Source organism: Aethalodelphis obliquidens, unplaced genomic scaffold (genome assembly GCF_003676395.1).
Source record: "Aethalodelphis obliquidens isolate GAN/ISIS:26980383/991018 unplaced genomic scaffold, ASM367639v1 scaffold4, whole genome shotgun sequence".
Lineage (NCBI taxonomy): Eukaryota > Metazoa > Chordata > Mammalia > Artiodactyla > Delphinidae > Aethalodelphis > Aethalodelphis obliquidens.
Genome location: NW_020837948.1, coordinates 42,940,185 through 42,959,302, shown reverse-complemented (window position 1 = coordinate 42,959,302; position 19,118 = coordinate 42,940,185). Strand labels below are relative to the sequence as shown.

Below are 19,118 nucleotides of genomic sequence, written 5' to 3'. Positions count from 1 at the left end.
GTGTGTGTGTGTGTGTGTGTGTGTGTGTGTGTGTGTGTGTGTGTGTGCTCTTTCTCTTGAGTAGTAGGGCAGAAAGGGAGAATTTCCTACAGGATCTGCAAGTACACTTCATCGTCTCTGTATGTTGTATGCTCATATATCTAAACATTTTTACAGGTAAGCTGCTTTCTGTCTTACAAAAAATGTCTCTTGACTGTACTGGGGTCTTAAATATCCATGGTACAAACTGGCAGCTTAGTGCTTTTCATTCAGTATCCAGCAGACGAGCAAATCCCAGGGCTGAGCTATTGATCCAGCTGAACTCACAAGCACTATGTCCTTATTCTTCTAGTTCAGTAGGCTTGGATGTAGTATACAAAATAATTTGCTGCATTCTTCAAAGCGATTTTCCCCTGGGGTTGGAAAAACACAGTTGGAAAATTGCGAAGATATTTCACTGCATTCAACAATAAAAAGAACATTTTAAATAAGTTTACTGATATAAAGAAGCCTACTTGTTTTGTTTATGTTTGATGATGTTTTTGTTTTATCTTATTTTGTGGCTATTTCCACGAAAAAGGCCAACAGGGTAAAACTTTAATCAAAATTCTTTTAAAACACTTTTAACCAGCCCACTGTAAGCTAAGCTCTTCCTCACTTATTACTCAGGGTTTGGGGAAAACACTTAATTTTCAAATCAGCTTTTATTAATGTTCATGATCATACTATTATTTGTATCTTTACTTCTTATTCATTTTTCTAATGTATATATCATATCAGTCTCAAGATATGAAATAATATTTTTCTGTTTCACATGAAAGACAAAGAAGAAGAGACAAGATAGAGGAACAGCTGGTGGTCACCATGAAAAGAAGGAACACATCAAGGTCCTTATTTATTGGTCTCCTCTCTTGTTAGAGGCACAGGGTTCACTGCTCAGGAAGATGACCTGGATGTTCAGTCCAGGGAAGCCAGTTAGCCTTTGAATTCGAATCAGAGTTGGACCAAGACTTACAGGCTAACTGATCAGTGCTGGTCTCTGTAGGGCTCAGTTTCTTCACCTATAAAATGATCCTCCATCATAAAGTCAGTGTGACATTCAGGTTAAGAAAGAAATGTATTGAAAGCATTTGGCACAACCCTGGAAGAGAGTAAGCACTCAAAAATAAGTACTTAATATGATGAACTGTAACATATCAGTAGCAGTAATGGTAGAGTCATGGGGACACAAAACCATAGATCAAACTCAAATAAGTCAGACTCTTAAGAAAACTGTTTACTGCATAGCACATGTTCAGCACTGTCTTAGATGTACTAGGCACTGGGGGATACCAATTAGGAAGAATAAGGTATGGCGTCTGCCCTAAAGAACTACCTAGTTAAAATGATACATGGGGAATATGTTTAACACAGGACAATTAAGTAACAAATGAATACTAAAGGAGATAGAGTTCATAGAATAGAATAGTAATAGCATTCATTATCTGATAAAAATGCAGAACTAGGAGACATATATGCATATATATGTATATAGATAGACAGATAGATACACACACATATATTTAGAGAGAGATGATTTCTTCAATAGTTTTATCTACAACCTCCCACACCCACGCAACAAAGATAAACAGTAAACTGTCAGAAAACACAGCCACTTCACCGTTATCTAAATATTAAGGAATTCTAGGAAATCAATTTCTATTTGATGAGCTTAAAAAGCCAATCATGAAAAGAGTAAAGCAAGACTTTGAGTAGCCTCAGAAGCCCAATGTCAAGTATTACATTTCAGTTTGCTTCTGGGAAATTAATCAGGTCAACAAAGCTTATATCAATAAGAAATGAGGGAAGTGGGGAACTCTTTTTAAACAAAAGCAACAATTGGGCTATAATTATATAATCAATAGCCTCTTTTAATGCCTGGAGCATCAAACCGAGGAAGATTTTATGTATAGGAAGAATGAAAGCATCATTGGCTAATAATCATCTTGGTGATTACATCAAGTAAATGTTAATAAATTATTAAGACAATATTGACTATTATTAGTTTTTTTACTTATTATACATAATTTGGTTGAGTTTCAGGGCACAAAGATATTCAAAATGTTCACACCTATTGTCCAGGCCCCTATTTTGCTGGTGTTATCTCACACTGGTGAGATTTGAAAATAAGAACTATTTAAAAAGAGATCTATATAGAGTTTAATTTTATTACTTTAGATTTACTTGTATATTTATTAGTTTAACAAGTATTTTAGGATCTGGGGACACCAATATGCATAAAACACATGTATATAAATAAAGCAAACATATAATAAGTTATAAATTGTATGTTATATAAGAATTTTTAGGTAATGAAAAATAGCTTTAAGAAAAATGAAGCAGAATACTACATGAATAGAGATTCTTTTTAAAACTCTCTAAGGAGGTCAACTTTGAGCAGAGGCTTCAGTGAAATGATAGGGTGAACAATGCATGCAAAGTCTAGGTTAAGGTCATTTCTAAGAGGGAGGGATAAGAAGTTCAAGGCCTTGATGCTGAAGTGGATTCAGGTTATTTTAAGAACAGCAAAGAGGCTAGTATGTCTAGATGCACAGAGAGGTCTAGAAACTTGCCTGAAAGTTTGCTCTAAGTTTTGAAACTGAGAATTTTAATTTTTATGTCTACACATGATTAACTTAGTTTTATGTATCCAAAAACTGCCACTAACTGTGTTCTGTCAGAGCACAGAAGAAAGAAGGTCAAATTAATTTAAAGTAGTCCCAGGATGGTAACCCTAGGAACCCAACACTGTTAAAAGCAGAAGCAAACAATAGTCAACAGACACAGCAAACTAGAGAAGTAAACCTGCAATGTCTAAGCTGCTTGGAATTAGTGGATACAGAATATTTATATCCCATAAGACTTCAGGTCCAGAATGATTTTCCGAGTTCTTTAAACTTAAATGAAGAAATAATTCCCAAACTAACAACACTGTTTTTTTGTTTTTGTTTTTTTTGCGGTACGCGGGCCTCTCACTGTTGTGACCTCTCCCATTGTGGAGCACAGGCTCCGGACGCACAGGCTCAGCGGCCATGGCTTACGGGCCCAGCCACTCCGCGGCATGTGGGATCTTCCCGGACCAGGGCATGAACCCATGTCCCCTGCATCGTCAGGTGAACTCTCAACCACTGCGCCACCAGGGAAGCCCTAACAACACTGTTTTAAAGCACATTTTTTAAAATGCTGCTTGATTACAGATCCAATAAAAAAACACAGAAAAATTAAAACTATATAACAGGAATAGTAAATACGTGATTTCAGTTTGTGTAAAAAGTTTGTCTCTTCATAGTTGCAGCCTGATTGATGTGCTGAAAATGATTCCAAAACTCCATCTTGGTTTATTTAGCAATGTCTGCTATGCCATTTTAAAATCTAAGAGTAAAAAAGTTTTTAACAAATATAGTAGAGGGTTAATATCCTTAATATATTGACCTCTTTCAAACCAATAGTCAAAATTCTAATACCCTCATGGGAAAGAAAAAAATGGGCAAATTATATACAATAAAATCTAAAGAAGCAGAAATATAAGTGACCAATTAGCATAAGAAATATTTAATTTTTCCAGTAGTAAAAGAAAAAAATTAAATCAACCATGAAACTCTGTATTAGCTTAGCAGATGAACAAAAACATAAGGGAAAAAAATCACTCACCATCAGTGCTAATGAGTGATTAGTGAAACAGCCATGACCTGGTGACATATAAAATATTTTCTTAGAGAGTTTCAGATCTCTCATAAATGTATGTCTCTTACCAAATCAGGGTTCCCTGCATAATAAAGAGAATCGCTCCACAATTTTATCATTAAGCAGAACAAAATTAATTTAATGTGACTTCTTTCAGTGTTTTGTCTGTATTGGGTAAAGATTTAATTATTATCTGAGTCATTTTCCAATATTTCAGATAAGTGATGCTACTTTTTACTAATTCATTTGAAAAGAAAAACCTAAAAGAAATCTCTATTTCTTTATGACAATTGATATGGTAATGATTTCTAAAAATAAGGCCCAGAGATGACCTGGATTCCCATCCAGACATATTTGAGCCCAGAAATCTGAATTTGTAACCAACTCCCAGGAGCTGCTGATGCACATAATTTTGAGACTCATTGACCCAGAGGAAGCAAACAGAAAAATGAATACATACCAGCACACATCAGGAGTCATAGATGTGCCTCAGAAACACACATCTGCAAAGCAGCAAGCAGGTGAAATAAGGCATTGCCACTTATCAAGGCCCTTGGAAAATCAGCCTGGGAATGGCCTCCAAGAATGGACCTCACGTTCGACCTTGGCAGCTGACTTCCCAGGCAGTCCTATGCACTGAGGCTGAAATGGATGCAATAGGACAACTCAACAGGTGGAACTAGTCACCAGCCAAACCTACCGGGACAGCAGGAGGCCAGCTGTGTCATTCCCCTATGGGCATTTCCATCACAGCCACACTTCAGGTCAGCACACACATTCTTTGGCCTCAAAATATGCCTTTTGCCTTATGCTACTGAAAGTTACAAGGGATCCAATTTTCTGAACCTCCGCTTACTGCCATATCTTCCCGTCATCCTCAGTGATCATGAATTGCATGATTTTAACACATACTCACAAAGATGAGTATGTATTCAAACTCTACAGTACAGAATAAAGAACAAATTCAGACTTTACGAAAGCTACATATGAGAATCCTTTTTCTAGCAATCATAGACAGGTGAGTGGTGAACATGATATCTGACATGATGGTGGGACTCTGACGGCAATAAAGTATAACTGAGTGTCTATCAGCCCGGTTCTGGCCTGTTTGTTCACGCTCCAGGCCAGTTTCATGAAAGGGAAAAAGAGAACTGTATTTTTCCATTTGTAGAGCTGTAAAAAAGAAATGACATTTTTATTTATTATATGAATAGTTTTCAATTGTTTCTTAGTTTATTTGAAACCAGTGTTTAAAATTATTTCTGAGAATGTTAATAAATTTTCTTAAGTAACAAATTGTGCTTTTATCTACATTTTCAGCTTTTCAGTATACAAAGAGGGCTTGCAAAATCACTTCAGTGTTTTCTGTAAAAGCCTAAATGTAAACAAAAAGTAAATACAAATGCCAGGAGTCTGTTAAAATTCGACAAATGTGTCCTCTACCCATTTTTCTTTGCTTGAATCGGGTTCTTTGTGTCCCCATTTCCCCCAGCCTTGGCCAAGTGCATTTTGTCTCTCACTAGTGCCCTGAAGATGATGATACAATGGTGTGCATTCAGTGCGGTGGCATGTGCAGAACTATGGCTCAAGGTCCCTTCGTTGTTTCCTCAGGGCAACCATTTCAGGGAGTGAATTATTCTTAAGGATGGGCACTACAGCCATTTCTCAATGGCTAAAAATCAGTTTCTTCCAAGATGTTTTTTAATGTAAGCATTTTTCTTATTCATAGCATAGACATAGTAGCCCATGGTCATACAACACATTTTAAATAGTACATTAAAAAAAATGATAATATTATCTTTGCCCCCCAAGCCCCACCTCCAGGATGTTCATAGCTTTGGAGAGTTTGGCTGGTATTTACTTTTATTATAATTTTGTGTAGGGAAAATTTAATTTAAAGTCTGTGTAAATGATAAAGTAATCCAAATAGTAGTTGTATCCATACTCATCACTGATCACTAAGTGGGACTGATTATAAATGTACTGGGAGACTATCAGAAAGGCACTGTTGACTTACTTTACATAGATAAACAAGCCACATAAAAAATGAAAGCACAATGCTTACTGAATTGTAAGTGATTAAACATTAATGACTAAAGCTTAGTCAAACACTGAAAGTCTTAAAGTCTTCCACAGTACATCATGTTGAGTGTCAACAGATAAAACAGAATGCCAATATTAGTTGTAATGTTCTTGAAAAGAGTTAAGCTTTGTTGATAGCTGTAAATGTACATGTGCCAATATCTAAAAATCCATCAATCTCTACACACTGTTTGTGTGAGGCTCTATTAGTCTGACCATACCAAAAACATTCGAGTACTGGTTGGCACTGAAAATAAACAAGTCTGAAAGTAATTTTATACTCATTTATTTGTTTCTTTTGTGCCATGTGTATGGACTTTGGTATTGATATAGTCAAATATTTATTATCCACACTAAAAGAAGGTTGAGATAGAATGACTAAATCAAATCTTTGTTTTATTTTTGTTTCTTAATAGCCTCTCTACCAAGTAGAATGCTGTAGTGAAAGGAAGTTTAAACCAGCATCTGTCATATGTCAAATAATTATTAAAGGAAGCACAAAAACAGTAATACATCCTGGTTTTTGTAATCTCAGGGAAGTCCCCAAACTCTATCTTCAGTCACTTTGGACAGTCATCTTGCAGGAACAAAATATAAGAATTCAGGATAGGTGGCCTTGTAATACTAAAGCTCTGTTTTGTTCTGTGACCCACTCCTAGCACAGATGAATTTGTTGCCTTTCTGACAAAAAAGGTTGATTGATCCTGCTAGTGAAAGATCATTTCATTAGCTTCAAAATAGCCTTTTCATACAAGGACCCAGGGGAGCAGAATTTTCCCCACCAACATGGGAAAGCTCTACTAGTAGAAGGCCATTCAGCAAGTCAGAGTATTACCAAAAAGCTACTGAGGGACAGTTTAGATATTGTAAAGCACATTTTCTGTATATTTGGGAATTGCAAATGGATCAGGCATGAGATGATATTCAGGAATAATTTTTAGTTTTATTAGGTATGATAATGTTAGTTTGACAATGTAAGAAGACACTTTTATCTCTTAGAGTAGGATGTTATATTGTCTGTATAATATTTGGTATTATCTTTCCCCCCATCACCATTCCACCCCACTGTATAGAAGACTCAACAAAATCTTTGCTTTCAATACCACATCCATTTAACTGTATATGTATTGTGGTGACTACATTTAAATATTCATTTACCTAGCTAACATTAATTTTGGCTTCATATAAGAAAAAACACTACACTTTTGACAGCCAAAGTTCTGGGTTCAAATCTTCACTCTGTTTTTGATTAAGCCATATGATCTTGTTAAGAAAAAAAAAAATCATTTAACCTGTTTAGATTAAGTATTGTTGCTTTAAAGTAGTATCTCTTTCTTGTCAATTACTTCGTTATTTTGAAGATTCAAACTAGCAGTAAATTTAAAAATTCCTGATGAACTCTTAAGTGTTATATCCATGTGAGGTATTATTGAGAAGCTCCTATAACCCTAAGAAGATTGCGGATAAGAAATGTAAATAAGGGGTAAAGTTTACATTCGGGGGTCACAGAGTATAATAACATTAACAACGGACACCACAGATCTTTCAAGGGACAAGGCTGTATTTTTCTGGGAAAATGCACTGAATGTTCTATGTTTGAAGGTTAGCCTGGATAAAGGCTTTGGAGGAAGAGGAAGCTGTTCTGTGTAGTACATAAAATAATCCAAAACTGTGGGTGGAGAAAATCCTTGAAGGAGGGAAGGAGGAGCAGAGATTCAAGGTAAAGTTTAAGATAAAGGAATTACAGAATCAAATAGGGCCACCTTTCAGTGATTGTTGATTTTTCTGCAAAATCTTTTCAACTCACCAAAAGCTTCATTTTTGTGGATTTTTGTGGAAACCAGTGAAAGGACCAAATTTCAGGTTCAGTGTGTGAGAAATGCTACGTACAGATATCAGAGGAGGCAGTATTTATCATCTTACGGCAGAGGAAATGCAGAAGAAAGCCCTCAGAAATCCACAAGAGTTGGGTTGATTTAACCAATCATAGGCTCTGGAATTTAGGGTCCTAGTCAAATTTACCAGAGTGGTTGAGAGACCAAGAGGCTTCCATTGGCACAGCGACATCACAGTTAAACATAGCAAACGGTAAGCCACAAAATATGCTGTCAGAGAGATGTATAATATCATATGATGTTAAAAGAGAGGATGTCACTTTCAGTTGAAGACAGCAGGAAGTTTGTATCCAAGAGAGGGATTTGAAACTTTTTGTTTTGTTCTGATTCATCTCATTCTGCTGGTTTTATATTAAAGTATGAGTAGAGTTTAAAGAAAATAAAGACATCCTAGAGAATGTATTCCCCTTCAAATGAATACCCAAATTTCACTGTAGGAACTTAAAATTCACCCAAACTCTCCATTCCTGCCTTTATTTTTTGTTCCAAAGATCTTCATTTATTTCATTCAGTAAGTCAAAAAAAGTTTTACTTTGTTACTATTGTGTGTCAAATACAGTGCTAGATACTGACCTTACAAAAATGAGTAGAATACTGTCCCTCCCCTACAGAGCTTAGCCTTCAGTGAAAGGACTTGTCTTGATTTCCAATGCATATTGGGCTCATAAGCATCACTTCCCAAAAAGCATTAATGTCTCAAACTATGCTCTGACTTATGTTAAAAGCTGACGATGTACTATGAAGGTTTTTATTTAATTCCATTCTTATCATACTGACAAATATTTCCTGGGTGTTAAAAAAGGATCGCCTTTCAAAGCAATTTAAACTTTATACTATTTTTTCACTTCCGCAGTAAAATACAACTTGAGATGAGCCTACAGAACATCAGAAGTCTCATCTAAGTAAGTCACTAAGAAAACTTTGAAATGAGGTTGCTGAGGACACAAAAGTTTATAGGGAGGATGATTATAATTAGACTTTCTTAGCTGATATGCATACAGTACAAGAATGAAGTAAGCTAGGAACTCAAGAATCTGCCATTCTCTGTAAGTATACTTCTCATGATAAATAAGTAAATTGGCATTCCAATTTTTGTAGAGGAGTCCCTGCTTTGAGAAATATAGACTCTAATTCAGTGTTTTTTAATCGCTTTTGGATTACGGAATTCTGAGACAGAAAAAACTACATGTCTTTCTACAGAATAGTGAACATGTGACCCTACACACAACATTTTTGATATAGATCAGGGGATTTTTCAATTCCTGTTCTAGTTAGGGGAGGACAAAGTCAAGTTCACTAATGATTACAATAAGTGCTATTACTTGCAAGTCCATGATATTTACAGGACCTGAAGTAAATTACTAATATTTTAAGGTCTTGGACCACTTTGTGATGACTGTAGAGATATGATCTGAAAATGTGACTTTTTTTAAAAAAGAAAAAGACCAATCAAGAATGAAAAGAGGATTCTGAGATACTTAAGGTCCAAGCCGATCTTTTTCATGTTATGCCCCTGGAGCCAAAAGCAATCCCTGACATATGTATGGTAGATGCAAAATAACCTGTGTTGTAAAAAGCAAAGGTCATGGATATGCCACCAAGTAAATACTCATCCTTACAGTTTTTTGCCTGATGCTAAATGGTTCTTACAACACTTCTAAGGTAAAGACTCCCCATTAGATGCATCCCCTTGCATTCCCAACCCCTCCGGCAGGGTCTGAGTAGCCTTTGCATTTCTACTGTTGGTTGGGATCAATCCTGGGGCCATTAGACCATGATCTCTTTTGTTTTAAGACAAAATGTTAGACCTTAAGTATTGCTGTAAAATAATATCTTGGCGCTGCATTTAAAATAACAACCTGCCTAAAGGCAAAATTCTCTTCCCCTCATCACACAGTGATGAATCTGTATTTGTTGGGCGAGCAACCCTGTCCCCAGGCACTGTGAACAAGAATGCGGAGAAGATAATTAGTGCAGAACCTGGGAGAGATGGGCAGTGCAGGAACAATCCATTGCTGTGGGTGCAAAGAAAATTTGGCCCAAAGCACGGTCATAAAATATATACTGTGTTGATGATGAAGCTGGGGAAAGAGGACTGAATAATGCATTCTGATATTTTAAAGATAATCCTCTCCTCATGCAAATATTTTGACTTAAAGGAAGCCATTCTTACAAAGAGGAGGGTTTTGCCTTTTTTAGACATACTATTTTGGGTATGTCAGAGGAAATCTACATCATATTAGTCTAAAGATTAGACAAACTGTATTTTACTGATATATTTGAATTAATTACTGAAAGAATACCCTGAATTCTTTGAAAGCTTGTGTTATTTAGAATTAAGAGACTTTGGCTTTAAATGTTTATTAAAGAAAAATTCCAGGAGTACAATACCTCTTGTAGCATTTTACCTAATTGGAGAAATGGTTACATCGGATCATTCACTTTGCAGCAAGGTGGAAAAGCTAATACCTTGTGGAAAGTCATCCAGCCCCCACTATCACCACAACAACAAATTTAACTTTCCAATATAAGTACCATAAATTAAGTTTTTTAACACTAGTTAGAATATATATATATATATATAAAGACTTAAGGTCAGACATTCTTTCATGAATCATAGCACAATACAAAATAAATAAGGAAGAAATCCTGAGTTTAAAATGATCATCTGTATAACAATGTGACTGAGGATAAGCAGATGTTTTGCTACATTAAACAAGGTCCTAAAAGCTTACATTAGGGGTTGATAAACTAGGGTCAGTGATCCAAATCCGGCCCATGGCCTGTTTTTGTATGGCCCTCAAGCTAAGGATGGTTTTTAAAATTTTAAAGGGTTGTAAAACAAAACAAAACCAAGAGGAATATATGAGAGAGACCATATGCAGCTCCCAAAGCCTAAAATATTTATTGTCTGGCCACTTCCAGAAATACTTTGCCAAGCCCAGGTTTAGATTCTAGTGTATTAATGGCTAGCCTTAATGTGCAACTTCGGATTCAGTTGGAAAGGCCACATTATTATGCTAAAGATAGCTCTCTTCTTCTGCAGCGGTCAATTTGTGCCATTTTAGAGACTGAAAAGATGGAAAATTTCCCTAGCAACAAATCAAATGCTCAAATTTCTAGTTAATTTAAATCACACTAACTAGATTTGGCTTCCTTATCAAAAGAAATGCCTTAGGAATGAAGTTATCTGATGATAATTTTAATATTGAGCAATTTTTTGACATATTTTGAAGGAACATGGATGTGAGGTGAAAGCAATGAAAAATTCTTATACCCAACTGTAATATTCTTCCTATGAATTCTTCTTCAGAAAAAGCTATATCTCTCCATATGTTTTTGAATATGTGGCTCCACATAAGGATATGTGGGTATTTTGATCTAAGAAATTTTCAAATGTATTTATTCAATAACATAAAACTCTTTTAATAAGCTTACTTGTCTTGTGAACTAATTATATTGTTCAAAATTCAAGCTCAATTAATAAACTTTATCATTAGCATTATTGCTATATTGATATTCCTTTCAAATTATACTCATGGAAATCTATTACCGTATGGTACTAAATTAGAAGATTGATCTGGTCATGAGTAAAGATTTCCATATTATAAGCCAATAATATATTCCAGAATGGTCTTTTACATTAAATAGGAATTAATAAAATAATTTTAACAGAGTTATTTTTCTCTTTTAAACAATAAGTCATTATTTCTTGTAATGTGTGATTATTAATGAGGCTATATCTCTGAAAAATAAGTGATGTAGAGAGATATAAGTACCATCAAAGAGAATTTAATTTGAATGTTTTCACAAACCTAAGAAAAAAGAATTTTTTTTTCTTAAAGTTCATTTGAAAACTATTACAACAATTAAGAGAAACAAAGTTACATTTTGATGAGTGCATTTCAAGTGAAGGAGAATTTTGCCTCTATTTAAGGCTTTATTAATAAGTAGACTACTACTCTCTGTAATTTTAATTTAAGGTGTTCATTCCAATATCTGGGATGCCCTGAGAAACAGTAACAATATCTAGATCACATACCTAGATATTTCTAAGTTTTTAAGGAATGAAATACTGCTATTCTACTTAGGAGAAAATGTGTTTGTTGGTAGTCTATTTTTAAATCTTTGACAAATTCTCTATGTCAAACAAGGTCAAGCCACAAATCATGCCCCAAATCAAGTTAAAATCAAGTAAAGATCAATGACTTGTAATACAGATTTGAAAGGATGTGGGTCAATGTAAAAGCTGCAAGATTTTGTTCTTCATTATTTTAAAACGAATGCACATCTTCTGTGGGTAAAACAGCCCAAAGCCGTCTCTTTTAAATCATCTATTCTGAAAGGCACAATACCTCAAAACAAGCCTTTGACATCTGTGACACAGAATACATGCAGAAGTCATTAAGGGTATCCCAAGGGGCTTCCAACAGTTGCTTCACTTTAGGGTGGGTGTGAGAAGGTTTAAAATTAAATTACTTTAAAATAAAGTTAGAGCACTAAGCAATTTCCTGCTTTTGACTCAGTAGGGTTTCCCGTGAGAAAAGAAAGTAGGCAAAAAGCTCAGACAGACAGACAAACATATTTACCCCTAGGTGGAAGGTACAAATTAAATTAGCCTGCTACAAAGGGGAGATGTTTTCTCCTTCTGTTCAGATGTCATGGTAGTGAGGAAACATAGTCTGGGGCCAAGAAAAATGGCACAAATGCATTCATCTGAGCTACCATTCATCCTGATCCAAGGTCTAAACAGAACACATAAAAGAACAGCACTGTTGAAGGACTTCCTCTCCCTAGTTACCAAGTTGAGATTTGCAAAGGAATATGGGAGCAGGGGGTGGGGTTCTTTCCAGAATGTTTCAATGTTGTTAGAAGTGTCAGAGGATGTTATGGAATTAATGACTGAATCTGAAATCACATCACTATAATTTGATTCTATATTTCATAGAAAGAGCTGTATTTTATGGTACACATAAGGTACATTGTGAACTTTCTTTCCCTCTGTAGCTGGAAACCAATATAGGCACCTCCAAAGAGTCAAGTATCTATTATAGTGCCTCATTAATATGCATGTTTTTGGCACTCAGTTTGGTTCAGCTGGTATGCTTTCCAGTATCTCATTCTTTATTTATATGAGACTAGGAGGTGTGACCTATGGAGCCAGTTGGCTGTCATGAATTGGAATATTCATTAAGCCTCATGAATTATGCATTAGACTGCTTATAATACTGAGATCCACATTTGATCTAGCCAGAACTCTCAACTGCTTCCCATTCGATGGAATGATCCGCATTGTGGACCAAACTATATATGTGTTCCATACAATGCAGAAGGAGGAATTATGTATTTGCTACCCAAACATGCTTGGAGATTTTGAAACTCGTGTCTAAGTCGATTTCATACTTTTTGCATGTTTGAAGGGCACAGCAGACGTAGTTCTCTTCTGGCAAACTAGGTTTGAGTAGCATTCTTCTCTAGGCTGATTACTGTTTCCATCCATTACAGCCCTTGCTTATAAAAGTCACCAATGACTAGTGAGCAGCCTGGATTATAAAAGATATGTAGCTATCTCCTGGTGATCCACACATAAAAGCGAAGCCAAATATAAAGGACAAGGAGAGTGCTTTTAAGAATTTAGCTTCTCTTATCTAAAATAATGAAATCTTTTTACTGATAATCTTATAATTTTTGTTGCTTTTTTTAGGAATAGGTATATCCAGGCCACATAAAATCTAATTTGTAGATTTTGCTGATGTTATAAGATTTTATCAGAAGTCAAAAACAACATATACTTGTTAGGCATTAAATATTTTAATTGTTAAAACATATGCAACAATATTAAATTTATGCCTTGTTTAAATCCACGCTGAAATAGAAAGACAAAAAACAGCTGAAAAGATCAACTGACAAAGATTAATATGATCTCTTGAACACATATTAGCAAGCTCAAGTGCTAAAGGCATTTCACTTTTTAGATTCTTAGTACAAGTTACCCAAGTTAAAATGCCCCCCCAAAAAATCTATTTTTAAGTTAAAATAAGGTCTTATGTAGCATCGATCTCAAACCTTTGATTACCATCCACTTAAAAAACATTCTACTCTTTTCTTTATGTAGACCTGCCTTGGAAGGAGCCTCTATCAAGGGAAGTAATTATTATCAGTTAAAGTCTAAAACATAATTTGAATTTAGTCCATTCTGTTTGCTATATTCTGGAAGACTAGACGAAAGAATCTATAGCTGGCTCTACAAAAGGTCATGGGTGAGTCCTGGGTAAAATAGCATTGTTTACAGATTTTTTAGTGAAGAGATTAGCTGTCATTTATTTTCACATACCTAACTGAGGAGCTTTAGTGGTTCCCAGCAAGACTGTGTTCTCTTCTCTTTCTTAGCCTGTCACATCCTTGTCAGTTTCAATAAAATTACTTACCTGAATTATGCAAATGAGGTTTTGTTATGTCCAGCTCCCATCATTGTTCATCTCCACTACAGCTGAAAATTCTAGCAGACCCCTTGCTTACACTGTCTGATTCCAGGACTCCTTAGGTCAAGACCTTTCAACCTCAGAGCTTGACTTATGCCACAACCATTTGACAAATCGCCCAGACCCTCACAAAAGCCGGTTGAGCTCCAGAGTGGCTGCTCTCTCTATACAGCACTGTTTCTCTGTTTTGACATTTCCTTCTCACTTTTCCTCTCAGTAATTAGACAAAGGGAGAAAAAGACATTTGTGTTTAAAGAATGCTTTCATTTAGGACTGTGATAAATGGCTCCCCTTTCCAAGAAGCTGCAATCCCACTGCAGGACAGAAGGTTCCTTCACAAGGGGACTGGACAGCGGAGGCCGTCCACCAAAGCCTTCCCGGACGTCAGCTTTGCCTCTAGAAAGCCTGCAGAGAATGCCCACTGATATTATCTGTATTTTCATTAAAACTGGAAAAGGGAAAATGTAGCATGAACTGCCCTTATTAAAATTATCACGGTTGTAAATACAAGGACACTGAGTTTATAATTTGTGTTTCTGGGAATGTTTGGTGTTGGAAAACAAATTCGGAACAAAAACACACTGTGATTTTCTTAAGTCATCATAGTACCATTAAAAAGTCTCTCTTCAAGTGCTAAATTCCATATTATAATCTATCCCACTCCCCAGTATATTTCATCTATCATCTTGAAAAAGAATGAATTAACAAAACTATCAGAGATCTGACATTTTAGTGACCTGTGACAAATCTGAAATATTTGTGGGGAAGTTTGGTCGTGTTCTTTTTAAAATAAAACACAACTCTTATCATGTTGCAAAACGGAAAACTGGCCTTGTAATAAAAAAAGTTTTTTAACAGGGTGTAACTTACATTAACTATGTTTTTATAAGCTTCTTTCAGAGGAAGGAGTTAATGTTTACTGTTCCATTGGGGAGGAAAGATTGCCAAACATGCAAAATAACTGAAACTGCATGTGACTCAACATTTGAGAGTTTCAGTGAAGAATGAGCATGTTCCTGTTCTTGCTATGGTTAACCTGTCACCTTTGCTCACGGTAGTGCATTAATTAGAAAATCTCCAAATGACATTCCCAAAGGAGGCAAATCACTTCTATGGTCTGATATCACACTTGGATTAATAAACCAACAAACCTACCTTTGAAGTTTAAGGTATGATATATAACTTTATTCACAAATTAATGGAAAATAAAAGGAAAATTTGGGATATTTTACAAAGTACTCATTAGAAGTTGGCATATGACATTTATCTGATTTATGGAGCACTACCTTTAGAATCACTTAAATTAATCCTGTGAAATTATGACACTTTAAATATTTGCAAAAAGCATTACTTTTATTTTACATTAATTTTAGGAATTAATAGATCTTACAAATAGCTCCTACTAATGGATTTGCAGTAACATTTCTTTTAATAAAATGAAATCTGGCACATGATTTTAAAAAGCCAAGGTCGATTTGTGTAAGCAAGCTATTTGTGATTGCTTCCTCTTCCTTATGTTTAGCTGTGGGAGCTAAAACAATGTAAGTGAATAAACATACCAGAGTGTCTATCTCCAAAATCAAAACAAAGCCAAAGGAGGAATCAATTTCATTTGGATTTTTATTGAAATCTTTGTGAGGGAACAGGGTCTTTAGATGTTTCCCATGTAAAAGGCACTAGACCAGGCAGCCTGATATGCTTGAAATAATGTACCCTCAGGCCTAAAGGCCGGGATGCATTCCGCTTCAGAGATCTTTTCCAACACGCGGGAATGCATTTAGTGAGAAAAGGAAACCATGGGAACTCTTTTGGTAAACCTTTAACTAATACAGTATATGCTTAGTTTACAGTTTCCATTTATTCTGTGAATAGAACAGAGCAGAGGTGAACCTGCCGATGCATAATTGAGAATGAATATCAGTAAACCTTACAGATCCAATGTTTCAGGAGGAGTATAGCTTAATGTGAAAGGAGGTTATTATCTTTGACAAATATGAAGTAATATTAGTCATATAGGTTCTCCTTATTGTACCAAAAAATCTAGAACTTTAAGTGTAAGTATATCCCTAACTGAAACTGTGTTGTGTTACTACATGAAGATTTCTAAAGATTTCTGGGCTTCTCTTTTGACTAAATTTTGTGTTCTCCAATATCAATACACTTAAGTTTTTAGTTTGGTCTTCTTTGTAGCGATCCATTATATGCTTCCATTTGACTTTTGTCAACAAAGTATATCTTTATTTTGAAAGCAAAAATGTCTGCTTTTTCTGATGGATCATACTCAACCAAATGATGATTTTCTCTCTTAATTTCAAGGAATAAAAATCTGGTTTAATTCTTTACTTAATATAAACTCCTTCAAAAAGGAGCCTGATTATTCAGAAAAGCTGGAGTCTAAATTTATTTACTCACTAACACACCACTTCCTTAAAGGCAGTGATAAAATCCTATTTCTTAGGTATATCATAAACACTGAGTAAATGTTTGTTGAAAGATTAATTTTTTTTTGAGCAACTACTGTGTTACTTCTGCTCCTAGGAAGCTCACAGTCTAAAATTAAAAATGATGTGTAGGGCTTCCCTGGTGGCGCAGTGGTTGAGAGTCCGCCTGCCAATGCAGGGGACACGGGTTCGTGCCCCAGTCTGGGAAGATCTCACATGCCGCGGAGCGGCTGGGCCCGTGAGCCATGGCCTCTGAGCCTGCATGTCCGGAGCCTGTGCTCCGCAATGGGAGAGGTCACAACAGTGAGAGGCCCGCGTACCGCAAAAAAAAAACAAAAAAACAAAAAAACAAACAAAAAAAAAAAAACTGCGTAAAATAACCGTAAAACAAAAGAAGAAAGCTCAAACGCTGTATGGGCAATATCATAGGACTTCAAAGGACCTGAAAGACTACTTACAATGTTGGTTATCAGAGTAGCTGGTGGGTAGGAAATGTATCTGTCATTGACTATGAAGAAATGTACTTACTAAATCTGATTCATCAGTCAGAAGAAATTCTAGTCTTTATAGATTAGATGCTCTTCTGGAGTTTTAGTTGAACTTTTTATGATTCAGAACAACTATTGTGTAAGTTACATCTGTGATGGAATTTTTACAGAAGTCAAAAATTTCCTTAACTAATTTCAAAAAGATTATTCCTCATCAATCAGTCAGGGAGTGATTAAAGAAAATGTTTAATCAGTAGCTACATTTCCATCATCATTTTTCTTATCCTTTCAACCAGGTCTTTCTACCCAGTAATTAGTTGTATAGTAGAACCCAAAAAAAGTTCTTGCTGGAGTTATCATAGCTGACTAGGCATGACCTCTTTACGAAAGTATATGGCCTGAAACAAGACTGCATTTGATTTTGAAACTGAACTATGATAATGATTTCTAATTTCCGTTCAGGAGTAGAAAATTATGCAATCTGATTTATCAAAATAAGGGCAGCAACTTCTTTTTATATCTATTCTTCTCCTTACAGTAGGTTTTAGAATACTTTAAAAAGAAATACTTAGTGAACTTTTGAAATATATAGAAAAAACTTCTTGTCGTTTTCCCTCTCATTCTCTAAATACAACCTGCCCTTCCTCTTCCTCCTCCATTTCAGTGCATGGCACTCTCGTATCCCCCACTATTGAAATCACAGACAATTAGGCCTCCCTCAACCCCTAAATCCACTCACGTATACAATATGCACGTATATATGCACCCTATATATGCATGTATATATGCACTCTAACATCTTACATATTTGTGTCTTATTTCACCCCCTTGTCACTGCCTTAATCCAGAGCCTCCTAAATTCTCACCTCCACAAATGCTTTAGACCCTTAACCTGTCTCTCTGCTATCTGTCTCAGATGCTATACCTTATCTTCCCCTCTACGGACAGAGTCCTATGTATAACATGCAATCCAAATACACCACGGCTCAGTATCCTTCAATAGCTCCCAAATAGATTCCAGAATAAAATCAAATGCCTTAGCAGAGCCCAACACTCCTCCACAGATGGTGCTCTTCTTCACACCTTACTTAGTGATTTGCACGCTGCTTCATCGATCCATCATGCTTTCACATGGTGTTCCCATGGCTGGAATGTTTCTTTTTCCCTCCTCCTCAATCTCCACTCCACCTACCTAAGTACTGTTCTTGATTCCATCAATTTCTCCCAGAACGCTTCCTCCACCTGGTGTCTGCTTTATATGCCTTTCTGCACTCTCAACATCCTGCCTATTTAGTTGTCCTAGTATTTGTCTGTTTACACTACTACACCTTGAGCTCTTCCAGTGTAGAAATTTTACTCCAGTTCATTTCTTTTAATTGCCTAGAATTTATTTAGCTTTTGGTTAATACTACCAAATGAAGAGACTTCCAAAATAGAGGAATTGAGCCTTATGAAGTGTTTGATGATTGAATATTCTGTTTCCAGTAAGAGCAAGGAAAAAAAGGTAAGAAAAATTACAACAGTAGATATAATAATGATGATTTAAATCCAGTATATCACTGAGGCTATGTAGAGAGAAAAATTAAAATTAATAGATACAGACTTTTGGTTTCAGCTCCAATATATAAAGAGCTAAGAAGTCATCACCCTGTCATACAGCAAGGAAAATCTGGCTAATCTGAAAATCAATGACATTTCTTGGACTTTGAAGAGAACTGTGGTTGCAGGGCAAACCACCACCCTGAAATCTGGAGAACAGGAGCATCCTTAGTTACAGCATAAGATGTGCTCGTGTGGAGCAGACGCTGGTAGAGCCATAAACGGGTAGGAACACTTAAAGGTTAATTTTTACAATTTGAATTTGGATTGCATGAGAATGAGAAACTCCTGGAAACCCCAATTTCAGGGAAAGCCTCACACTTTCATGGGCTTTACTTCCAGGAACCCTACTAGGTTCTCACAGGGAAGAGCTATGAAAGGTACTCCCCTGGCTCTGAGAGGGGAAGAGGAATCATTGTGAAATATTCC

The 19,118-nt window shown here is 35.8% G+C and overlaps 1 long non-coding RNA gene across 2 annotated transcripts in view; it reads right to left on the bottom strand.

Annotated features, from left to right (window-relative positions):
- Positions 1-19: 19 nt before the first annotated feature.
- LOC113617336 (uncharacterized) overlaps positions 20-19,118 on the bottom strand; it is a 249,525-nt gene continuing 230,426 nt past the window's right edge. For both annotated transcript variants that reach the window (XR_003431600.1, XR_003431598.1), the window contains one exon: positions 20-392. This is a non-coding gene — a long non-coding RNA (uncharacterized LOC113617336). The remainder of the gene's footprint in view (positions 393-19,118) is intronic.